Source organism: Furipterus horrens, unplaced genomic scaffold (genome assembly GCF_987537825.1).
Source record: "Furipterus horrens unplaced genomic scaffold, mFurHor1.1.pri manual_scaffold_12, whole genome shotgun sequence".
NCBI classification, from domain to species: Eukaryota; Metazoa; Chordata; class Mammalia; order Chiroptera; family Furipteridae; genus Furipterus; species Furipterus horrens.
Window position 1 is genome coordinate 64734188 of NW_028327182.1, and position 10922 is coordinate 64745109.

A 10922-nucleotide genomic window follows, 5' to 3' on the forward strand; every position below is an offset into this window, starting at 1 on the left:
CTGGAAACAGAGGATTATACTAGGATAAAGATCATCATATCAGTGATTAAATTTTAAATCATGGGCAGGTCTTTGTTATTCAATTGGTTCATTTTTTTAAATATATTTTTATTTTTCCCCCCATTAACAATTTTTTGTTTGTTTTTCCATTACAGTTGTCCCGCTTCTTTCCCCCTCTTGCTTCCCCACACCCTGTCCCCACCTTCTCCCACACAGTCCCCACACAGTTGTCGATGTCCGTGGGTCATTTATACATGTTCTTTGACTAGACCCTTCCCCTTCTTACCCCCTTCTCTCCCTCCTGCCTCCCCCCTTGTTACTGTTAGTCTGCTCCATGTTTACATATCTCTGATTCAATTTTGCTCATCTGTTTGTGTTGTTCATTAGTTTCCTGTAATAGGTGATAGCATAAGGTATTTTTCTTTCATTACTTGGCTTATTTCGCTAAGCATAATTCTCTCTAGTTCCATCCATATTGTTGCAAATGGTAGAAGTTCCTTCTTTCTTTCTGCCACATAGTACTCCATTATGTAAATATACCACAGTTTTTTGACCCACTCATCTACAGATGGGCACTTAGGTTGTTTCCAGCACTTGGCTATTGTAAATAGTGCTGCTATGAACATAGGGATGCATAGGTTCTTTTGAATTGGCGTTTCAGGATTTTTTGGATATAATCCTAGCAATGGAATTGCTGGTTCAAAAGGCAGTTCCATTTTTAGTTTTTTGAGGAAATTCCAAACTGTTTTCTATCAGTTGGTTCATTTTTGGAAAACTCTCCTTCAAAACAATTTAAAACAAATGAAAATATGTATCCAGTTTAAAATACTTAGTAAAAACACAGGAAAACTTTCTATAATATAAAATACATATGACATGTGTCAGTAAACCAGTTTATTTAATTTTGTTGGCTAAAAGAGTCTTTGCAAAATATTTATTTAATTTAAATATTCCCTCTTACAATTTCACATTCATATTTGTTGATAATTTATTTCATTTTAGTTGTTCATTGTGACCTAGCAAGCCTGACATGATAATTATAAACATAACTCTAATTTATTTTTAATGGCCCTAATAGCCACAGGAAAATCACATTCACATACAATGTTAAGAAATAATTTTTTAAAATAGTACCAGAACAATTCACTGAGTTTCAGAATTTTGTTTTTGTCTTATTTGAAAAGCTTTCTTTTAATTAACCTAAAACACAAGAAAGTTCACCTTTGGTTTACTATGTAACTCTGTCCAAGGAACCCAAATTAAGAACAACTGTTAGAAATTTGGAAATAAAACAGGACTGATGAGAAGAGAATAGCATGGAAATTAACTAGCCTTCTGGGCTAACAATATCATTGCAAATAGCACAGATACTGATGAATCACAGATCCAACTGTAGGTATTAAATTCTCCCAAATTTACACAGTTACTTTATATTCTGAGGATAGAAACAATCTTACAATACATGATAATTAAACTACTATAACAGAACTCAATAGTATAATACCTATGTCTTCATATAGTATAATACTTATGTGTTTAGAGATTTTGATCATAATGCAATCTGTTCAAAACTGTTAAAGTATGGATAATTCCGCTAAATTTTCCAGTATGTTTCTGCCTTGAATAGGTAGTGTAAAATCATTTGTGTCAAAAGTTCTTGCAACACTCCATTAAACATAGATCATGACAATCTGATCAGATGTCTTTTTTATAGTCAGAAATTGACTTGTGACTTTGTGAGTTACTCAGCTACATCAGGTCACATCAGAAGTCTCATCTTTTCTTGCCCAAATCCCTCATGGTTTTACATCTGACACATTTGAATCTTGGCATTGTGACCCAATTTTCAGCCTGCATTTCATATAGTCAAAACACTGCCATTGAAATAATAATAAGTTATTATTTAAGGAGCTGAATAGAAAAGCAAATAATACTGACATTAGTAGAATTTCAAAATTTTACATTATTTCCTATCAATATCTAGCCCAACTAAATCAAAATTATGCCTAGATCTGTAATCAAATAATTGAAAACTCGAACTTGTTCAACCCTGGGAGATAAATTCAATGTTTGACTGAGTAGTTGTTATATAAAATTATATTGGATCTCATACAATACAGCCAACACTAAAAGTTGAGATCAGTCAAACCAACCTAAATACTGAATACAATAATTGGATGAACATTTTATGCACATACCACCTAAAATTGCGGAAGTTCAATGCTGATATTAACATTTAAGCAGTTTTCAGTGCAACTACAATTCATTTTATCATAAACTGTCTTGTAATACTAAATTTTTACTAATTATTAAAAATTATACACATAAATGCTTGACAATTCCACAACACAGATAATGACTATAAAACTGTTCATTGAATTTCCACAGATTTTAGTTTTATTTTATATTCACTCTTTAACACGTATGTTTGTTTAGAGATTGCTGGATTGTAACTTCTAGACATTTATTATTGACTTTCTTTGCAGGCCTAGGAGTCAGGGAAGAGTTAGCATAGCGTTCTTTCATGTAGATGAATATGAAGTTCACTTACAGAGTACCCTAGTCTTTTTCAAGAAACAGAGCTCCCAATCATCTTAATATTTTAGCTCACACACCAGTCACCAAAGAACCCAAGGTTGCTGAAACTGGAAAGGATCTCAATGATTCTCTTCACTTAAGTGGATCATCGAAACCTTAAAACTCCAAGCTTCTAGTTTGTCCTTGAATACTTTACTGAGGCAGTTGATTACTTTGGGAGGAAACCAACTTAGTGTAAAGTGTCATCCTTGAATTGCAATATGTTTGCCTGGGCCTTTGACATTCACTTTTCAACCAATTTTGCATAACAACCTTTCAACAATTCCCATAAATTACCCGGTAGCTCCTACTTCTCCCTCCCCACCCCCAGTAATTAATTTCTTCATTTCTTCTTGTCATTTCATATGTGACATCAATTCCCAGACCTCCTGCCATCATGGTTACTCCTCTGATTTTGTTTCCTTCAAGGTTTGACTCTTTGTTATTTAATAATTTTTAAAAATTGAGGCATAATCTACATACAATGAAGTATAAACCCCTCAAATGTAGACTTAATAAATATGTATACATCATTAAGGTTTTGGTTTTGTAAGCCCATGAAAATAGAATAAACAAAAATCTTCAGCATTTTATAGGTAGGAACAACTGTAATCTACTTATTTCCCTATTAGTAGAAAGGTAGATTGTGGGTTTTGGCTTTTTTTCTTTTCTTTCTTTCTTTCTTGCTATTACAAAATATAATTTTTAATTTTTCATATCATTTTTATTCTTTTAATAGGAATATGTGTTTATTTTTAAATTTTTAACATTTTATAAATATACAGTGTGGTTTAGGAAAAGAAAGTCTCTCATAAATCCTTGTTTCTGAAATGCTCTGAAAACTTCAGAGAAAAAAATGTGTGTTAGTTAGTCTATACATTACTGAATCTTTTAAATGTTTCTAATTAGTCATTATTGCTCAAAACTTTACATGATACTCCATTGAATCATATAATCCAGAATGTCTTCTATTTAAAGAATGGAATTCAGAAAATCCATGAATTTGGATAGAAAAAAAATAAAATAAAATTGTACCTTCCATTTCAGTTTCTTCAGTGAATATAAGCAGCAAACCACAGCAGCACTAGCAGTACCTGCTACTTACTCACTAATGAAGTTATCCATATTTTCATATCAGGTATATCTAAATATTTACTATGCTGATTAAACAGAACTAGCACTAGAGCTTGTATTTAATGGATTCATAATAAAACACAAATACTACTAGGTCAAAATGTGTGTTTTTATCATTCTTTTTATAATTATTTTAAATATAATTTTTTCTTTGTAATCTTAAGTATTTTATTTCATTTTGATGAGGGTTTTCCAAAAACGGGGATCTAATCTTAATAGAAATTGATTAAGAACTCCTGATCTGGACTCTCTTTTTGACTTACTATTTCATAAGAAAGTCTATGTGCATTCTCAAACAACTTTCATTGGAAATACATACACCCTTAAGTTAAATTGAGATTGACTCTCTTGTAAATTCACTGGGAGCATCTTTAATGACTTCCCACTTCCTACAGAATAACCTATATACTATCTCACATGTAGCCAACATGATATACCCCATTGACTAAACATTTTTGTTCCCCAAAGCTACCATGCACTTTAAACCTCCTTGCTTATAACTCCTCCTTTACCCAGTGCCCCATTTCCCTGGCAAGTACTAACTTGCAGTGATTGGAGGCCAGTTGTACTTATCCTATAATTATGCAATTGTCTTTTGCAACCTTATTTAACTTTAGCCAATAATTGCAGACTAGCAATATCATTTTGAATTTTCCTCTGGTGCTCTAACACAAAAGTTATACCTCCCAATTAAATCACATGTTTTATACAGAGGAAGAAAGCACTCGTAGGTAATATGATTGGCACCTATACTTAGAAAAAATTATTAAAAAATAATAAGATAAAAATGACACATTCTAAACATTTTAACTGAAAGCAGGCAAATGAATATTCTTTAACAGTGAATAAACATACTGCCAAGACTCCTTCTTGAAATATGGGTCCTCCAGGTAGAGTTCAACACTATCTTTCTCATTTAGAATTTACTTTAACACATCACTTGCGATTTTCAGGTTTCTATTTCTTTGAAGTGAAGTAAGATCACAAAGAGAGTTGTGAATGCATCTACGTGAAGAATCTCTCTAGATTTTTGTGACTTCTCTTTGTCAGTTGATTTGCCTACAATTAATTGGCAGCAATTAATTTTAGTGATGAGCTTTTACTGAGTCATTGCAAAGCATTCAGTGCAATGTTCATAGCAACAACACTTTTCTAAGCTTGTTTTTTAATCATCTTATGTCCTGCCTAATTACAACATTAAATCATATACCAATTACATGCTTTACCAAGTTTGGGGATGTGGGGCCAAACAATTGATTCTCAGTAATAGCTAAACTGGTACAAGTGAAGTCAACAAGAGACACTCACTATCATTGAGTAGAAATCAACACACTAACAATGACTGTCAGTGGATTTTACAGAAAAAAGGGACATGTTGAATTTGGCAAGAAAATTATGTGGTGATCTGTTAAGAGAGCTACCACTAAAGGGTTCCAAGACAGCGGAGGAGTAAGTGGAAGCTACACTAACATCCTCCCAGGACCAGTCTGGACTTACAACTTAATTGTGGAGAAATCATCTGGAATAACCAAGTGAACAAGAGCTATAGATAATTCTTATAACCACAGAGAGACAGAAAAGGCCACTTCATCACAACGTGACCAATAGGAAGTGCGGAGATGGGAAAAGTCTGACTGGGATCCCACTGGTGGCAGCTGAAGGGACTGAGAAACAGCTCAGCAGTGGGGAGTTACCCCTGAGAAGGGCAAGGTCTAAACCCCCAGTGGGGATTCCCAGCCTACAGCAACAGAGTGGAAAGTAAAATAGTATAAAGCTGTGAAAAGCAAAAAGTCATAGGGTTTCTTGCTAGCCTGAGAGAAAAAGTTGGAGAAAAAGAGCTCTTAAGTGGATCATGTATGAAAATATTTTGGCACCCATTTACCTGGGTTCAAGCAGAGGGAAGGCAGAGAGGACTAGAGATGCTTGGGGAGAACTTGTAGAGGTGGCTTTGAGGAGAGAACTGTGGGAGCAGCTGACTGGGTCCCAGTGCTGACTCATTCCCCATACTGCAGCAGACCATTCCCCTCCAAGTGGCATCAGCCTGAAGGGAAGCAAAAGCCCCCCCCCTACATGAATTAAGCTGCCCCATCCTTGGTCCTTAAGCCTGATGGCTGATCACAGATGCAGATGAACAACTAAAAGAGACAGGCAAAGGCAGTAGATCTCTGGTAATCTCCAATAGGCTGGCTAGGCCCAGACTGGCATATGATCTGATGCCACCAGGGGCAGATCCAGGAAGTGCAAATCATTCTAAGAAGCAGAAACAAACAAGAAGAGTCACAAAAATGAGGAGACAGAGAAACAACAAACCATTGAAAAAAAAGGAAGAATCCCCAGAAAGAGTGCTAAATGAAATAGAGGGAAGCAAACTATAAAATATGAAATTCCAAGAATGAATTAAAGGGAAGCTCCATGAGATCAGTGAGCTTAAAGAAAACTACAAGGAATTCCAGGGAAACTACAATGATCTCTTGAGAAACTACAAACAACTTACTGAGAATTACACCAGCATGAAAAAGAACACAGAAGCTATCAATAAGAGCCAGGAGGAAAATGAAGAATACTCTTTCTGAATTGAAGAACACAGTAGAAGGAATTAAAAGCAGGCTAGAGGAAGCAGAAGATAGGATCAGCGAGCTGGAGGACAACATAGAAAAAAATTTCCAGACAGTGCAACAAAATGAAAAAAAGACTGAAAAAGAATGAAGAGGTTTAAAGACAGCTACAGGACAACATGAAATGTAATAATATTTATATCATAGGAATACCAGAAGGAGAAGAAAAGGAGCAAGAGATAGAAAACCTGTTTGAAAAACCGATGACAGAAAACTTCTCTAACATGTTGAGATAAAAAAACATGCAAGTCCAGGAAGTACAGAGGGTCCAAAGGATGATGAACCCCAACAGGCCCACTTCAAGACACATCATAATTAAAATGCCAACATTGAAAGACAAAGAGAGAATCCTAAAAGCAGCAAGAGAGAAACAAGTAATAACATACTAGGGAGCTCCAATAAGGCTATCATCAGATTTCTCAGCAGAAACACTACAAGTCAGAAAGGAATGGCAAAAAATATTCCAAGCATTGAAAAACAAAGGTCTACAACCAAGAACACTGTACTCAGGAAGGCTCTCATTCAAAATGGAAGGTGAAATAAGAAGTTTCCAACACAAAAGAAGGCTAAAAGAGTACATCTTCACCAAACCAGCATTGAAAGAGATGCTAAAGGGTCTGCTTTAAGAAGATGAAGAAACAGAGACAGAGAGGAACACAAGTACAAAGAAGAAAAATGACAATGAGTAAGTACCTATCGATAATAACATTAAATGTAAATGGATTAAATGCTCCAATCAAAAGATATAGGGTAGCTGAATCGATTAGAAAGCATGAGCCACATATACTCTGTCTACAAGAGATCTACCTTAGAAAAAAAGATCTACACAGACTGAAAGTGAAGGGATAGAAAAAAGTATTTCAAGCAAATGGACATGAAAAAAAAGCTGGGGTAGCAATATTTATATCAGACAAAAGAGATTTCACAGCAAAGGCCATGAAAAGGAACAAAGAAGGATATTTTATAATATTAAAGGGAAAAATCCATCAGGAAGATATAACCCTTGCAAACATATATGCACCAAATACAGGAGCACGCAAATATGTAAGGAAATTTTGAAAGAATTCATGAAGAATATACACAGCAACACACTCATAGTAGGGAGCTTTAACACCTCATTGTCAACAATGGACAGATCTACAAGGAAAAGAAACACCAAAGATACTGAGGCATTAACAACACTCTAGATCAAATGGACTTAGTCGATATATATAGAACTTTTCACCACAAATAAGCAAAATATACATTCTTTTCAAGAGCACATGGAATATTTTCAAAGAAGACCACATGGTAGGACACAAGACAAGCCTCAACAAATTCAAGAAAATTGAAATTATATCAAGCATCTTCTCAGATCACAATGCTTTGAAACTGAAAGTCAACCTCAAGGAAAAAACTCAAAAACATTCAAACTCACTGAGAATGAATAACATGCTATTAAATAATGAATGGGTTAACAATAACATCAAGAAAAAAATCAAAAATTTCTGGAAACAAATGATAACGAACACACAACAGCACAAAACCTAGGAGATACAGCAAAAGCAGTCCTGAGAGGAAAGTTCATAGCAATACAGGCCTACCTAAAAAAGCTAGAAGAATCTCTAATAAAAAAAATTTAACCCTCCAGCTACAAGAACTAGAGGAAGAATAAACAAAGCCCAGATCAAGTAGAAGGAAAGAAATCATCAAGATCAGAGCACAATTAAATGACATAGAGGCTAAACAAACAATTCAAAAGATCAACAAAAGTAGGAGCTGGTTCTTTGAAAAGATAAACAAAATTGACAAGCCTTTAACCATGATCATCAAGAAAAAAATAGAGGACCCAAATAAATAAAATCAGAAATGAAAGAGCAGAAATCACAACCAATAACACAGAAATACAAAGGATTCTAAGAAATTATTACGAGCAACAGTATCACAAGAAACTTGACAACCTAGATGAAATGGAAAAAGTTTTGGAAACATATGATTTTACAAAACTAAATCAAGAAGAAGCAGAAAGATTGAACAGACTAATAACAACTAGTGAAATTAAAGCAGTAATCAAAAAATGTTCCAGCACACAAAAGCCCTGGACCGGATGGCTTCAGAGATGAATTTTACAAAACATTTAGGAAAGAAATAATGCCTATCCTTCTCGGACTATTCCAAAAAATCCAAAAAAAGAGAAGACTCCCAAACTCGTTCTATGAAGCCAGTATAACCCTAATTCCAAAACCAGGTCACAAACCACAAAGAAAGAAAACTACAGACCAATATCGTTCATGAATCTAGATGATAAAATCCTCAACAAAATATTTGCAAATGGATCAAGCAACACATTAAAAAAATCACACACCACGATCAAGTGGGATTCATCCCAGGGATGTAGGGATGCTTTAATATTTGGAAATCAATAAACAAAATACACCACATAAACAAAATGAAAGAAAAAAACCACATGATCATATCAATAGATACAGAAAGCAAATGATAAAGTACAACACCCATTTATGATGAAAACTCTCAGCAAAACGGGAATAGAGGGAGCATACCTCAACATAATAAAGGCCATATATGAAAAACCTGAAGTCAACATCATACTCAATGGGCAAAAACTGAGAGCATTCCCCCTGAGGTCAGGAACAAGACAAGGATGCCCACTCTCTCCACTCCTATTCAACATAGTCTTGGAAGTTCTAGCCACAGAAATCAGACAAGAAAGAGCAATAAAAGGAATCCAAATTGGAAAAGAGAAAGTAAAACTGTCATTATTTGCAAATGACATGAGAGTATACTTAGAAGACCCTATAGACTCCATTAAAAAACTACCCAACCTCATAAGTGAATTTGGCAAAATAGCAGGATACAAAGTCAATTCAGAAATCAAAGGCATTTCTGTACACCAACAATAAAATATCAGAGATGGAAACAAAAAAGAAAATACCATTTATATAGAAACAAAAAAATGTACATAAAAATAAACTTAACCAAGCAGCTAAAAGACCTGTATTCAGAAAACTACATAACACTGAAGAAAGAAATTTAGGAAGATAGAAATAAATGAAAGCATATACCATGTTCATTGATGGAAAGAATCAACATCATTAAAATGTCCACACTGCCCAAAGCAATTTATAGATTCAATGCAATCCCTATTAAAATACCAATGACATTTTTTACAGACCTAGAAGAAATACTTCAAAAATTTATATAGAACCAAAAAAGAACCCGAATAGCCAAAGCAATCATGAGGAAGAAGAACACAGTAGTAGGAATCACGATATCTGATATCAAACTATACTATAAGGTCACGGTAATCAAAACAGTCTAGTACTGGCATAAGAACAGACATATAGATCAATGAAACAGAATAGAGAGCCCAGAAATAGACCCAGGTCTATATGGTCAACTAATATTTGATAAAGAGGGAAGGCACATAAAATGGAGAAAAAAAGAGTCTCTTCAACAAATGGTGTTGGGACAACTGGACAGGGACATGCAAATAAATGACACTTGACCATCAATTTACACCATACACCAGAACAAACTCAAGATGGATCAAAGACTTAAATGTAAGCCATGGCACCATAAAAGTCCTAGAGGAAAACATAGGCAGAAAAATTTCAGATATCCCACGTAGCAACATTTTCACTAATATATCTCCTGAGGCAAGGGAAATAAAGAAGAGTAAAAAATGGGACTACATAAAACTAAAGAGTGTCTGCTCAGCAAAAGAAAACATCAGCAAGATGAAAAGGAAACCAACCATATGGGAAAATAGATTTGCCAATAATATCTCAGACAAGGGATTGATCTCCAAAATATATAAAGAACTTACATGACTCAACACCAAGAAGACAGACAATTCAATTAAAAAATGGGCAAAGGACCTGAACAAACACTTCTCCAAAGAGGACATACAGAGGGTCCAAAGACATATGAAAGAATGCTCAACATCACTAGTCATCAGAGAGATGAAAATAAAAACCACAATGAGTTACTACCTCACACCAGTCAGAATGGCCACCATCAACAAATCAACAAAAAACATGTGTTTGTGAGGATGCGAAGAAAAGGGAACCCTAGTGCACTGTTGGTGGGAATGTAGACTGGTGCAGCCACTATGGAAAACAGTTTGGAATTTCTTCAAAAAACTAAAAATGGAACTGCTTTTTGAACCAGCAATTCCATTGCTAGGTTTATATCCAGAGAATCGTGAAACACCAATTCAGAAAAACCTATGCACCCCTATGTTCGTAGCAGCACTATTTACAAGAACCAAGTGCTGGAAACAGACTAAGTGCCCATCTGTAGATGAGTGGATCAAAAAACTGTGGTACATTTACACAACGGAGTACTATGTAGCAGAAAGAAAGAAGGAACTCCTATCATTTGCCACTACATGGATAGAACTAGAGAGAATTATGCTTAGCGAAATAAGCCAGGAAATGAAAGAAAAATACTTTGTGCTATCACCTATTACAGGAGACTAATGAACAACACAAACAAATGAGCAAAATTGAATCAGAGGTATGTAAACAAGGAGTAGACTAACATTGACGAGGGGGGAGGGAGAGAAGAGGGTAAAAAGGGAAAGGGTCTAGTCAA